The following is a 15,433-nucleotide window of genomic DNA, read 5'->3' on the forward strand; positions in this document are numbered from 1 at the left end:
GGGAACCAATTAATTGTTGCTAAGAGCAGGCTACATACATGAACATTATGCCAGTCAGACAACTAATTACCATCGAGATGAATCATCAGTCACTTGGACAAGCTACTGACTTGGACTCGTGACTCATACCACGCTTCTTGGAGAAGCACTACAGAAACAACAAACCGTAACTCCTTCGTTTCCATGTTCTCTCATTTCTCGAGCGTTCCACAAAAAAAATTCATGTGTTGAACATTCTATTTGTTCAAGGACAGTGTAGTTTATGTTGTTTTGCTTTTATTTTTTACATTTTGGGGACTGTTATATAGACTGGACGGTAGGCCCTATCAAAATTATCAATAATTTTAATGCACACCATCAGCGTTGCTGTTATTTGTCTGCATTTGCAGTTGATATTTGTCTTGATACTTACGAAGTAATTCTGACACACACCATCAACGGTGTCGCAATTTGCGTATTTGTAAATTTATGATGTTTATGTTTGATATCGCAGCTACGACACTTACATATTTACCAACATATGAGAATTTATCTATAATTTTTAGTTTTCATTTTATTATATTTGCATTTACACATGTTGTATGTAGTCATAGTTATATGTCATGATAATTTATAACTTTGTACTTTTATATAATCACAGAACAACATAAGTGTGATACAAATGATTGTATTATGTTTTGTTGTCATGTACATATCGATTTCTTTTTGTTATTCTTGCTCTATAGTGTGATGTGTTATGTAGTAGGATATATTTATAACCAAATTAATTATACCTTACCACCCCATTATAAGTCTTTGTTCATTGATTTCGAGTATGTGTGGATTTTGAACGTACGTTATCCATGTGTTTATTGCCTTTATTCTTGAGGTTTGAAGAAATAGTTGATAAGTTTGGGTGTATTATTGGGCTAACTGGTCGTCCTCCCTTTATTATAAGTTCTCCAAATAAATGTACCCTGGCACTGGTAGGGACGAATGAATATGGAGAGGCTTGGTCATAAGTGTGTTATCTTGGCACCACGTAAACATTTTTCCACCCATGGCTTTAAAGTCAACAAACAATTAGCATATGAAACACAAGACGAAAAAAAATACCCTTACACGGGCAAAAATGCATTTTATGAGCTTGTGTTGCAGATTTATCTCAGCACAATGTCATCAACATCCATTTTAAAGGCGACGAGGAGGTGATGTAACGTGACAGTTTATACGTGAACTGTGACACAACATATTTTTAACGTGTTATTCACATCCAAATAATCAATGTAGTCGATCCTGTAATACAGCATCATAACTTCAGACAACATTCAATTCTACCAATCAGTGCACAACGGATTACTTCTTCCCTTCCTTCCTTTTCACTGCGGTGAACGATACCTGTTATTTTTTTGCAGCCTTGACAGCTCTTTCTCTAGCTGATTTGCGCAACATGAAAGCCTACTTAAGAACCAGGAGGAGTCATAAACGTGTTGTAAGTAGCCTGTTTATGTGTCTGTATGTTAGCGCGAGCGGACGGTCTGGACATGTGTCTGTCATGGAGATTTAATGTAAAATGACAATGGAATTACTGACGATTATATAATTTTTCGAACTGGTTGTCCCGTGATTAAGGTAAAATCTGCTGAATACATTGTTTACAGTGCAACAAAATCTTTCCTTTGCTAACCACATGCCTATTGGTAGTAGGAGCCTATAGTAGTTACAATCTTTTTCTTTAGCTGGCTGTATTGGTGTTTGCTGTATCGCTGTAGTTCGTGTCATGAAGGTTTTCTGTGAGGTAAGTGACTTACGAAATGTATGGGTTATTGTTAGGATTTCTTCTAATTCAGGGCTATTCTGCTGAGTTAATTTTAAAGCAGTCAGATCGCATTGTCCTTGAATATTGTGGGTAATTAATGAATAGGAGAAGTTTTAAATGTGTTTGTCAGGGCAAAATCTTTAGGTCAGAAACGAAATGATAAAAAAATAGCAAAGTGACACTTGCATTCAGTTTCACTCAGCAGTTTCAGATTTAAAAATTTGTTGAGAAGTTTCAGTGTATAGAGATGAAAATTGTCCTTCCAGGCAGGTAGGCGACGCAGAATTCGCGACGCCCATCTCAATATAGTAAGCGACTTAGGACGGCCTGTCTCCTGTATAACTCGAACGTACAAGATGCCTGAAGAAATCAATTTGGAAAGGTAACACGTGAAGCCGGGTGTAGCACTGAGATTGAGAGAAACATGTGACTCACCATTTCTCTGCAGTTACGACACATAAGAATCTTTGTTTAAAGTCCTAGAATAGTGATTCTGATTGGCTCGCGATAATTATTTCTGCAGAAGACATGCTTTCCTGCGTGTATCTAAGAGTAATACCTTCGACTAGCTGAGGCCACAAACTAGTCTTGGAGTTCCTCCACACGCCAGGTCATCGTTGGTTAACCATGATAAAATCCGCAGGACTAGGAATTTGTGAAATGTATATATAAAATTGTTATTGATCGGAACTCGCCGGGTCTGCTGCAACTAGGCAGCGAGATTCTTACACTGGCAGAAACAGTGAAATGTCGAGGAGTTAAGTCAGAGCCGATCAGCCAGGTGATGGAAGAGAGCAGACACATGCTGCATAGACGCTGACGGGGTTACACACTTGGTGTCGAGGCACTACGCAGATGGATGTCTCTATATTACAACAGAGTAAATAGGGCGACATGGACTCAAAATTTCCAGCCATTACTGCTGCCGCTTTCCGCATTCACTTGATACAGGAGTGGTATGAATAAACAGGAAATGCAATCACCGAACCGAGAAGGACGCGAGGATCGTTGACATACATCAGGGTTTAACTGTGCAGTTTTAACGTTCACAGCCAGCTAGCTGCTTCATTGTGCACTTTGAGGATTCTACTGGTGTTCGGACTTAGTTTCCTGGTTTCTTTGTTCAAATGCCTAACCATTCTCGCAGTCGTTGGTTGTATCCGTGATCTAGTTTCTTTAGACATTCGTTTGACCTCCCACCTGTGACGAGTCTAGATTTCATAATTACAATCTTTGGCTACTTGTTAAATGTTTACATACTTATTTCAATGGGTAATTATTTGTTCGATGCATTATGGAGATAAACGAATTTGTTACGGTATCCACTAGTTTCCTTTGTAATTAGATAAGTCACTTCATGTATATATCCATTTTTCATGTGGTAACCGTATTTTCATGCTTGATTGGCTCACCGCAAGAAGTTTTCCTTGCACAAGACGTTTGTGTGGCATTGTTTAGCTTAGATCTGCATCCTCTTGCAGGGAGCTTGCCTTCCCTGTAAAATATTATAGTATCCTAGGGGTATGCTAAACAGCTCAAACAGCACATCACACTTTTCATCACTGACTAAGTTACTAGTTAACTGGTTGTATAGAATCGGCACAGTAAGTGACAGGAAGGCAGGTATCAACTACCATGTTTGAACCTGCCCATACTCACACAGTGAAGAAAAATGGCTGACTTGTTGGTGTATCAACGTGAATTATCCGACGTGTTAATAAGGAATGGTGTCCTACTGTCAGCCAAGTATCAAGGCTAAGTACAGCGACTGTAAGATTATCCCGTCTGACCGCGCCCAGAGTTCAGTGAATGCTCGTTCATTTTATCTAGTTTCCCAGAGAAAATTGTGAAAGGAACTTCGTACAATGGACATACGGAATCGTGTACTTCGAAAATGGCCTTTTTTTTGTAGCAGCAGCACGTAAACCTGCAAGACTTCATTGGATCAAAAACCCACAGAAACTGGACAGTCGTTGAAAGGAGACGTGTGGTATGCCCCGGGAAGTCGCCATTTTGCCTCTTTTCGTATGATGCGAGGCACTGAGACTACCAGCGGCTCAGTGCTTTTAATATGCGGCCTATGAAGTGTGTAATTCAAACTGTAGGTAGTTTTGTGATGTTTTGAGGGTGTTCCTTGTACCTTTACTTGGGCTCACGCATTCAGGTCACAGTGAAAATGATCCAGGATGTTATTTCAACAAACTGGGTCACGAAGTGCTGTTCTTCGAGTACGCTGTATGCCAACAGCTGTGTTGACAGGGCACACCTTTCTGGTTTTACCGACACGCAGGCACCGAAACGCGCCGCTTGTGATCCGCTGAAGTACGCGATCTCTATTCCAGACAAAATTTCAGACTATCTGGAACAGTGCGTCAAACGTAGCAGTAAACATCGGCAAGCTACCTGATCGAGTGTGGCGAAGGGTGTTTCTGCTACCATTAACCGATACCTCCTTCCCTGTTTCAATAGCGATCGGCGCGTGGAGAGAATGACTATCGGTAAGCCCCTGTATTAGCTCTAATCTCCCGTATTTTCTCGTCGTGGTCATTTCACGAGACGTGTATGGCAGGAAGTAATATACTGTCAGACTCTTCGCGGGAAGTACTCTCTCGAAATTTCAACACGAAACCTCTGCGTGTTACACAACGCCTCTCTCGTAGCGTGACGAAACGCCACACTCTTCGCTGAATCTTATTTGCCTTATCAGTCCCACCTGGTAAGGGTCCCAGACTGATGAACAATACTCAAGAAACGTGCGAACCGGCGTCTTGCATGCCACTTCTTTAGCAAATCACCTACATTTCCTTAGGATTCTTCCTATGAATCTCAGTGTGGCAGCTGATTTTCCTATTATCTTTTTATGTGCACTTCGTGCTTAACGTCGCTCTGGATAATTATTCATGGATATTTTACGTAGATTTCTCATCATTAGAATAGACGTATAGTAGCGGATTTCTTTTTCTATGTGTGCACAGTATGTTACATTTATTTACGTTCAGGGACAACTACCAGACTCTGTTTATGTATATTGTAAACGATAACTCTCTATCACACTTCTTCCGAGTTCTCCCGAAATTGCCTTCACATTTGTCGATTTTGTTCCGTTGAGAGCACTTGTTGAGTTCTATCGGCAAGAAAGTCTTGAATCCAGTGGGTAAATCTGGTACAATACTCTTTAGGCTTGTACTCTTTTTTTTCCACCGAACGCCAGTGTGATACGGTGTCAAATGTCTTTCTGAACTCAACTAACACGGCATTAACCCGAACGTCGTTGTCTTCAGTGCTATGTGTCTCACAATGTGTCTGACGGAGGAACAGAGCGAGCAGTTTCGGAAGGTCAGTGTTTGCGGAATACATGTTGATTTTTATAGAGGAGATTATGGTTTTCCTAAATCGTTATAATTCTTCAGAATAAAACATGTTCCATAATTCTGCAACAGACTGACTTCAAGTATGTAGGGCTACAAATATGTGCATCTCTCCTACAACCGTTCTTCAAAACGGGAATGACATGCGCTTTTTTTCAGTCACTAGTTACCCTTGGTTGCTCCATCAATGTACAGTACATTGCTGCCATATGGGAGCATGTTCTTTCGCATAATCTTCGTACAATCTTATATGTATCTCACCTGCTCCTGAAACTTTTCCATCACTAACCAGCTCTAGTTTCTGTCTTATTCCTCGATCGGTTACCTCAATATCAGGCCTTTAGACGTTTATACGATGAAGTATTACAATCTTCCACTGTGAAACAATGTGTTGTAGTAGTTCACACGGATCTAATCAACAAAAAGTAGTTTAAGCTGGATATATCCGGTGACTTATTTGATCACATTGGCAATCCACTATCTCCATCCATCAGCAGCAACACAACTTAGTAATAGCGCAAAGGCCCGAAAGTATAGTAGCCCTTTATTCTGGCACAACGATTATTTAGTATTGGAAGAACACCAACTCGCGATGTCATGTTCCATTCAGCTTACATTTGTACATTTTTTTCATTAGTATTCATTTCTCTAATTTCAGGCAGCGTGTAGCTACTGGAAAAATCTGTGTGACGTAATGACTACCTACAATGCGCCTTATAATAAAGTGATAACGCACACGATTCATTACGTATTAGTTATGCATTTTTAATAAAATAAATCAATAGTTCTCTGTTTTCCATTTTATACATTACATCTAATTTTATTACATGGTCTAGCAATATCTTTCTTGATGATACGCGCACAACGTTACTTACTTGATCACCTTTATACCATCTTGATGAGCTTAGTCGTACTGGGTGTTGTTTTCTTTTACTTCTGGAGGATGTGATACCACGACCTGCCACTCTTTTTATTTTGTTGCAGATAGTTAAGGAATTTTTCATTGAATAATAGAAATCACTTTCCTCTGACTTAATTCTGCGTTCCATGCGACGCTAAGGCATCCATAGTATCGCATATTCTCTTTGATCAGACGAGTTGCTTTAATATAGGCAAGCAAGTGAACGTCTTTATTTTGCTGGCAAGGCAGATAAAACAGCTCTGCAGGTAATTACTAAGAAAATGATGTAATATACAATATAATGGCGGACCCCTGGCCTCTGAGTCGTAATACCCAGCGAATGACAGCGCAAAGTGAAGTTACGAGATGCGTTGCCGCTCTGGCCGCAGATAAGCACAGATTACGGCGAATAGTGCGGTGCAGAAATTTACGACTTTTCAGATTGGCGTCCTGATTACCTGAGTTCCCTCGGAGCCGCATAACATGCTAATTTCGCTGCCCCTGATCATGTATTGCGGCCACCTGGGCCCTATCTTAGCTCGGGCATGCCATATATTACATATATTAACGCAAAGAAACATATTAAACCAGGTCTCGAATCCAGAAATACTGATGCACTTATTTAGGGACTGCTGTGTGTACTAATTCAGCTCATACACAACTATTTTCCCTGGGCTTTATTGCGAATAATGCCAATTTTTCTAGGATCGTAGTATCACAATCCACCAGCAGTATTTAAACGTAAGTCAGTGGATGCATGTTATGTTCTGATTGCGGTATTCCAACACCAAAGCACAGTACTTAAAGACTCTGTCTTCAGATAGATATATACTACATTAAGCAGACAGCAAGTAGGACAGGGTCACAGGCTACCTGATATCTGATGGAAACGTAAGCTGTATCTATCACCCTCGTCGTAAAAACTCATGGTTGATCATTCGCTGATTATTGTAAACGTGTGTTGCATTAGTTGACTTACTTACATCTTCCGCTACATTCTTCTAAGTCGACATCTACGAAGTGCACAATCAGATAATCCTCCACTGATTTGCTTGGTGAAGATGGCCCACACACTCAGAATGAATCAGTATGACATCCTGAAACGATGTCCTTTATCCATTTTTGGAAAATTTAAGATCCATGGCACACGGCTGTTAGACGAAAGAGGTGTAACTCGTATCACCCCTCCCCACCCCCACCCCTCGCCTATAATGAAAATGGCGGCATCTTCTGAGCAATCATGCCCCCAGATTGTTTTCCACGCTGACACTGTTTTGATGGGCACAAGACAATGCCGAACTTTACAAGTGTGGAAAATCGCAAGATTTGTACAAGGTGTTCACATGATGAAAAATCATTGAGTGACTGTGAAGAGGGCAAAGGTATTAATCTGAGATGAGGAACCCTGATCGATGGCGAACCGATAGGAATTTTTAAGCAAAACAGGAAATAAATTTTAAAATTTACTTTTCTGTTGCTGACGATGTTAAAAATCCTTACGTTTCTTAAGAGTTTTATGAGTGTAAATCACTAATACAAGGTATTACATTCACTACAGTTGTTCAAAGTGAGAGCGACAGCTTCTATGCAGTCATAACATCGTCGTACAAAATTCTGTAGCACTCATTCGAACACATAGGTATTTTTTGTACAGTCTTACAGTTGGCAGGAATTCTTGGCAGAATATCCTCTTCAGTCTTGATATGTGCCCCGTCTTCAAGAGACTTTTCATATGAACACCAACCATTGGGGGGGAGGGGGGAGGGGTCAGATCACACGAATTACATGGCCTCGAAAGAAGTTCGCAATCTCCTTTTTACGTTTCGGGGAGGTCACGAAGCCAGAGCTCATAGGTATAATATGAAACGTGACGTGGTAAGCATCATCTACAATCCAGATAAGTGCATAATGATCAAGTGTGAGTTTACTGTTCCCAATTCTCATGATATTTATTTCCTGCTGGCAGGCCTTGGCTTACATTACAATGTTAGCACCAACTTTTGTAATAAATCAGTTTGCGACGGCGTATAAGCTACGATTAGTGGGATCTCGTCTCACCACAAAGTTGTAATACGATCGATTTCAACTGTGAATCTGTTAAAGAGCAGAATTTTTCTGGGATATTTGGAAATGTTAGTTTGCGGTTCACATATGCTTTCCAAAATAAACGCTAATTTTATGCGGGAGAATATTGCACAGCGTAAATTTATAGTGAGCGAGACAGCCAAATACAGGATCCAGCAACTGGCATCTCTCACAACATGGTGCACTATTCAATAAGTTCAGAACATCTTCGCACCTTTTTCTTCCTATCCCGCCATTTTACGCAATTCACAATTTCATTAAATGTCATCTAAATTGTTTCGCATTCGAAAGAAACGATAGTTTTGGACATCATCATAAGATAAGTCTTGAAGACAGAAATAAAATAACGTTTTGGTTTTTATGTTATCTTATTGAAGAATTTTACAATTATTTCTGTTCTTGAAGACTGCATAATCATTACAGAGATCATTTAATTTTCTCTTCATTTAAGAGAAAATCTATGGAATAATCTTTGATCACCGACGTTATGTTTCGTCAACAGATATGAAATAGTGAAGATACAGTGAGATATCATCAGTTTATTTAATATCGTTGAAGAAAAAATCGAAAATTCGTTGAAACATAATGTCTGCCTCAGAGTTTTAAAGGAACATAAGAGTTGCAGCAAGACTTGATTAATCATTTACTTTTAGAAATTCTGTGGGTACTAAACATCAAAAATTGACAGCAGGAGTTGAGGACTATTCCGTGAGATAATTTCTTGCCGTTCTAACAAAGAACTACCATTCATTTCTTTCCCATTCTTATTCCTATTTTTTCCTATCTTGGATTGGAAAGCTAGTAACTCTACATAGAGAGAGGAGAAAGTTGTTGCCTGAAGATCGCATTCAGATTCCGGTACGGCATAGGTAACATGATATCGAGAAGTCTAGTGCTCACAGTGCACGGTTTGGCACCGTACTGCTCTGTACATTTAAAATCTTTTCTTCATAAGCATTTTATTCTCTGATTCTACGAGCAACCCAGTTAAGGGATGCTGTTTTCAAATCCTCATAATTGTCTCCCATTGCCATTAACAAGCTAGAAATCTAGCTCAAAGGTGCCTGAAACCTTCCTCAGTAATGATGCAAAAGCTTGACGCTCTGCGAAGCTTCAAACAGCGACGTGTCGGCACATACTAAAGAAAAGACGTAGCGCACAAGTCCACGTGAGTTATACGGTGGGTTAATGATGTCATATTGGCACAAAATTCCACCACAGTTTTGTCTAATGACATTGTCGACGTGTCAAACGATAGGAAGGTCGTCACACCCCCTCTTAGCAACTGTCATTCCTTCTTTTGACTCCAAAGGGCTGCGATCACATTCAGTGGGGCTGCAGCCCGCTGGCGTCCTTACAGAAGGGTTAAATCGCCTGGGGACTGTAAACAGTGTCGAATGTTGTCGAAATCACCGTCCTTTTGGTAGTCGCAGTGCGAACTGTCGTTTTCGGCCGTGACATGTGTGGGAATCAAAGCCTCAAGCGAGGTGGTGATTTCATTGACGCCCCATATGACTTCTCCTGAGGCCTATTTCTGTCGATTCTGGGCAGCGATGTCGTGGAAATGCTTTCTACGGCCACCTATAAGAAAACAGCGTCATTTAAAGTCTGTTGGTGCTGTTCTGACCTCTATCGTCAAGGTGTCAAAAGAAGGGGTGAAGTGTAGATAAGAGGTGGTGTGACGACCTTATCATCGTGTGAAAGGTCCACGAGAGCGTTGGGCAGAGCTGTTGTGAAATTTGGTACCAGTGTGGCATCATTAACCAGCCCAGTATCTCACGTGAACTGTGAGCACCGAGCAAGGTGGTGCAGTTTCTAGCACAATGCAGTCACATTCGGGATGACGACGGTTCAAACCCGCTTCCGTCCATCCTCATTTAGTTTCTCCGTGACTTCCCTAAATCGCTTCAGCAAATATCGGGACGGTTACTCTAAAAGGGTGTGGCCGACTGCCTTCCCCAATCCGATGGGACCGATGACATCGCTGCTTGGTGCCCTCCCTTCAAATCAACCAAGCAGATTGTGAGCTCTGGTTTCTTTGTCTGTACGAATCGATACGACGCGATTTGAAGCGTCCCCGAGCACGAAGGTGACATCGCATGGCGCTACACTTTAGCACCTTTACAGGGTGCAGAGGGAGACAATTACGGGATTTGGAAAAAGTGATTCTTTAATTTCGTCGCACAGTGTAGATAGTTTATCTGAACGGATTTGGCTGAAAGGCTCTTCGTAGCCTTAGGCATTTATAATCATGCTCATCCACCATCAAATGTTGATTATCCATTAGTACAATTTACTCTCTGCTAGAAGAATGCTTGTGCAAAATGATTTTGCCAATAACTGCAGTGAATATGAAATACTGTTTCTCAATATATTTTAAATAGACATATGATAGATCTGGATATACACAGATGGAAAAATTGCAACACCAAAAAGTAATTAATATAGAGCAATGAAGTTTCGGGAATACATTTGCGTAGATAATCACAGATTAATGTAAGCGCGAGGTGACATTCACATGTGAAATGCTGTTACATTAACAACTGGTGTAACCGCCAGAATATTGCACGAAAGCATGCATTGTGTCGTACAGGTGCAGGATGTCAGTTTGTGGGATGGAGTTCCATGTTGCACTTGATCGGTAAAAACAGTGAAGGTTAACCCTGGTTGCTCCTGCTGTCATATGAAATTGCACCACAGACCGTAACTCCAGGTGTAGGTCCAGTGTGTCAAGCACTTAGACAGGTCCCCAACTGGTGTCTCCTTGTAACCAAAACACGGCCATCACTGGCACCCGGGCAGAACCAGCTTTCATCATAAGACACAACGCACCTCCATCCTGCCCTCCAATGAGCTCTCGCTTAACGCCACTCAAGTTGCAGATGGCGGCGGTTTAGGGTCAGAGGAATGCACGCCACAAGGCGCCTGGCTCGGAGTGTCCTTGAAGTAAATGATTTGTAACAGTTACTGTGGTGCCAACAGCTACTCAAATTACTACTGAGGATGCAGTACGATGCGCCAGAGCAATACACCGAATACGTTGTTTTTCCCGCTTGCAAGTATTCATCCCGAGCCTGGTCTTATTGCGAGCCTACATTCTCGTGACCACCGCTGCAAGCACTCACGTGGTTACATTCCTGCCAAGTCCTTCTGAAAAACCACACAAGAAACATTTAGATTCTCGTAGTCCCATTACCTCGTTTAATCTCAGCGAGGTGCTGATAATGGCGTCTTCATAGCCTTAAAGGCATTCATGACTAACATCAACTCAGCACATCAGATCTCGAAGGTAACTGACACTCACGACCGTTACGGCGTTTATTTAAAGCAAACCTGATTTGAATTCTCATAGTGGCGCTTATACCGCCACTCTTGTGCGACTGGCTTCAAATTTTAATCGACACAATCTTTCAGCTGTTGGAACACGCCGCACAGCTTCTTCTTGGAGTTGTGATTTTTTTTTTTTTTTTTTTTTTTTTCAACTGAAGACATGATGGAACTTAAGCAGCTACTGCACTGTCGCAGTTTAACATGCTGAGCTAATTTCCCGTCAAACACTGAAACAGTATCCTGAGCAGTACTGTTTACCTAATTGGCATTCCGAATACACCTGTTTAAATAATGTAGAGGTAAACCACAAGAAAAGTTAAAGTATCAAAGAAATAGAGACAGTTGCACGTAAGTTACATTAGACATAGCAAAAGACGGCTTGGAGAGCGACACGAACGCCCGGGCATTAAGGCGACTACTAGTGGTTAAAATCAAGGAGAACCATTAGAGAACTAGTAACAGATCATACATGACAATTAACACAGGTGAACAGATAATGGTGATAATTTTTAAAAACAAGTTCGGAATCCATACGGTTCTGTCAAATGTCTGGTATGTCCAGACAGTTGGGGCTATGGCACACTCTGATGACAATAAGGCGACCGGTAAGTGTAGCTGTCGCTTCTCATTATTGGAGGAAATGCTTTAAAAAAACACATTTTATTGCACTTTGGACTGATGATCAATATGAAATTGTCCTTTTCTAGGATGAGACTGTTGAACCACGTACAGAACTGTTATATATGTTACGAATCAGTTATACTCATCATATAGTACAAACAAGGCACTGCTATGTGTAGGTTAGACTAAAAGATTTCATTGTTCTTCCGTATGCATCAGTGAACGTGCCGTTCTATTGAAGATGATCGTTTTAAAGTTTAACCGTGCCCATATCTCTAAGCAATGACTAGAGAGGAATTCCATAACAAATTCCATAAATTGCGATAGTTTTAGGCTGCTGTTTCCATAACGCGATGTCCGGAAATAGGCTACTGCGCCACTGCCTGGGTCTCACTGGTAGTTGCGGCTCTGTGGTTCCAGTCACAGTGACAGACGCTCAGTGTTGTTCAGTGCTCGGTTTGCTGTTTGGCCCTGCAGTTATCTGGTATACCGTTAGCGGTGCTGCGTAATGATGAGTGTGTGAGAAAGTGTGGCGAGGGGCGCATTTGTTTGCGGTCGAGCACCTAGCAAAGGCTTTCTCATGATCCAGGCCGATACTACGAGTGAAGTCAAGGCCTGGATTTATACTGTCGTCGTCCACGACTTAGTGTCGCGATACAGTCGTGTATCTGTTTGCTGCTACAGGAACGAAGACGCTGATGTGAGCGCCTACCTTGAATAAGCATTACCAAAATTGTTACCTAGGTCACACCTCTATTGGGCAATACTTTAGAGGTACCATAGAGCCCTCTGGAATTCTATAAGCATGATCTAAGCTCGTCAACGCCCACCTGGAATATTATAACCTTACGCCCTCGAATATCTTGTCCGAAATAGAAAAAGCACTCTCTCAGGAAGCCAGTTAAATTTTTTACGAGCTTTGACGCATCGCACTTCGGATATAACTCCTTCCCCACAGACAACTCGACGCCTTGTCTCGTTTCATTCACTACTGTAACTAAACGGTATCAAATTTTTAGGGACATTCATTCACTTTCTGTTTGTACACATCAGCCCAGATACGGTATCGAAGGAAAAGTATAGATACGTTAGACTTGGAAGAGTCGTAAGAGAAATATTACTCTGATGGTTCGAGTCTCTCCATCCGTCTACAATAGAGAGACATAGAGAGAGAGACAGAGAGAGAGAGAGAGAGAGAGAGAGAGAGAGAGAGAAGGGAACGTGTCGTCGTCGAGCGACTGTAGGAGGATACAAGATGACTTGAACAGGATTCGTGATTGGTGTAAAGAATGGCAGCTAACTCTAAATATAGATGGATGTAAATTAATGCCGATGAATATAAAAATAATCCCGTAATATTTGAATACTCCATTAGTAGTGTAGCGCTTGACACTGTCACGTCGATTAAATATTTGGGCGGAACATTGCAGAGCGATATGAAGTGGGACAAGCATGTAATGCCAGTTGTGGGGAAGGTGGATAGTCGTCTTCGGTTCATTGGTAGAATTTTGGGAAGATGTGGGTCATCTGTAAAAGAGACCGCTTATAAAACACTAATACGGCCTATTCTTGAGTACTGCTTGAGCGTTTGGGATCCCTATCAGGTCGAATTGAGGGAGGACATAGAAGCAATTCAGAGGCGGGCTGCTAGATTTGTTACTGGTAGGTTTGATCATCACGCGAGTGTACGGAAATGCTTCAGGAAATGGGGTGGTAGTCTCTGGAGGAAAGGCAGCGTTCTTTTCGTGAATCGCTACTGAGGGAATTTAGAGAACCAGTATTTGAGGCAGACTGCAGTACAATTTTACTGCCGCCAACTTATATTTCGCGGAAAGACCACAAAGATAAGATAAGAGAGATTAGGGCTCGTACGGAGGCATATAGGCAGTCATTTTTCCCTCGCTCTGTTTGGGAGTGGAACAGGGAGAGAAGATGCTAGTTGTGGTACAAGGTACCCTCCGCCACGTACCGTATGGTGGATTGCGGAGTATGTATGTAGATGTAGGTGTAGATGCAGGGAAGGAAAGATAGAGGGGGGGGGGGAGGCAGAGAGAGAGAGAGAGAGAGAGAGAGAGAGAGAGAGAGGGAGAGGGAGAGAGAGAGAGAGTGAGACTCGATAGTCACGTTTTAAAAAGTTTAATTGAAGAGTTAAATCAATGTTTTTATTTTCATTACTGATTACATTTTAATTTAGAACTGGAAGCATGCAATTACAGAGCAGCTTATCAGAAAAATTGATGAAAAGTATCGAGTTGTGAATAAATGGAATATTATCCAAACTTTATATTCTTCTTGCGTACAGTCCTATTTTGCTCACGAAGGGGCGAAGAAAAGCCCCGACGTATTACCTGGCAAAACATCTGGCTTCTCTCCTAAGCCCACCGGTAGGAAAATGTGAACATCACATTCGGAACTCAGAAGATTTTATACAACGACTAATAACTTTGCGTCTCGAACCAGCTGACATTTTAGTGAGTTTCGATGTGACCTCTTTGTTCACAAGAGTGCCTTTGGTGGGCTGACTGCAACTTATAGGAACTAAGTTGGAGGAGGACATGTTACATCTTTTCTAACATGTACTTACCTCGACGTACTTTGTATTTAACGAACAATATTTTGAGCAGACTGACTGTGTTGCTATGGGTAGCCCATTCTTTCCCATAGTAGCTAATCTTTTTATGGAAGACTTCGAGGATAAAGCCTTTCAGTCAGCGGTGTTGAAACCTAAATGTTTCTGGAGATATGTGGACGACACTTCTGTTGTTTATGTTGGCGGCGTGTCCTTTAAGATTGGCAGGCTGTTGAAGAAACATCAAATGAAATGTATCTTCTGCCCCCCAGCGCGAATGCAAATTATGCTGGGCTCTGTTAAAATCGACCTAGGTCTAAGGAGATCAGGGATATATAAAATCCCGTGCCAGTGTGGTAAATCATACATTGGCCAGACGTGTCGCACTGTTAGCGATAGATGTGCTGAAAATAGGCATCACACCAGAGAGGGTCAGCCAGAAATGTCTGGTGTGCCTCAACACTGTATTCAGACGGGACACAGCGTGAACTACAAAGAGACAAAGATCCTTTTGTCCGCTTCCACGTACTGGGTTAAAAAATGGCTATGACCACTATGGGACTTAACATCTGAGGTCATCAGTCCCCTAGACCTTAGAACTACTTAAACCTAACTAACCTAAAAACATCACACACATCCATGCCCGAGGCAGTATTCGAACCTGCGAACGTAGCGGTCGTGCGGTTCCATACTGAAGTGCCTAGAACCGCTCAGCCACCACGTACTGGGATTCCATCATTAAATAAACAGTCAAATTCGCA

Source organism: Schistocerca piceifrons, chromosome 2 (assembly GCF_021461385.2).
Source record: "Schistocerca piceifrons isolate TAMUIC-IGC-003096 chromosome 2, iqSchPice1.1, whole genome shotgun sequence".
Classification (NCBI taxonomy): domain Eukaryota; kingdom Metazoa; phylum Arthropoda; class Insecta; order Orthoptera; family Acrididae; genus Schistocerca; species Schistocerca piceifrons.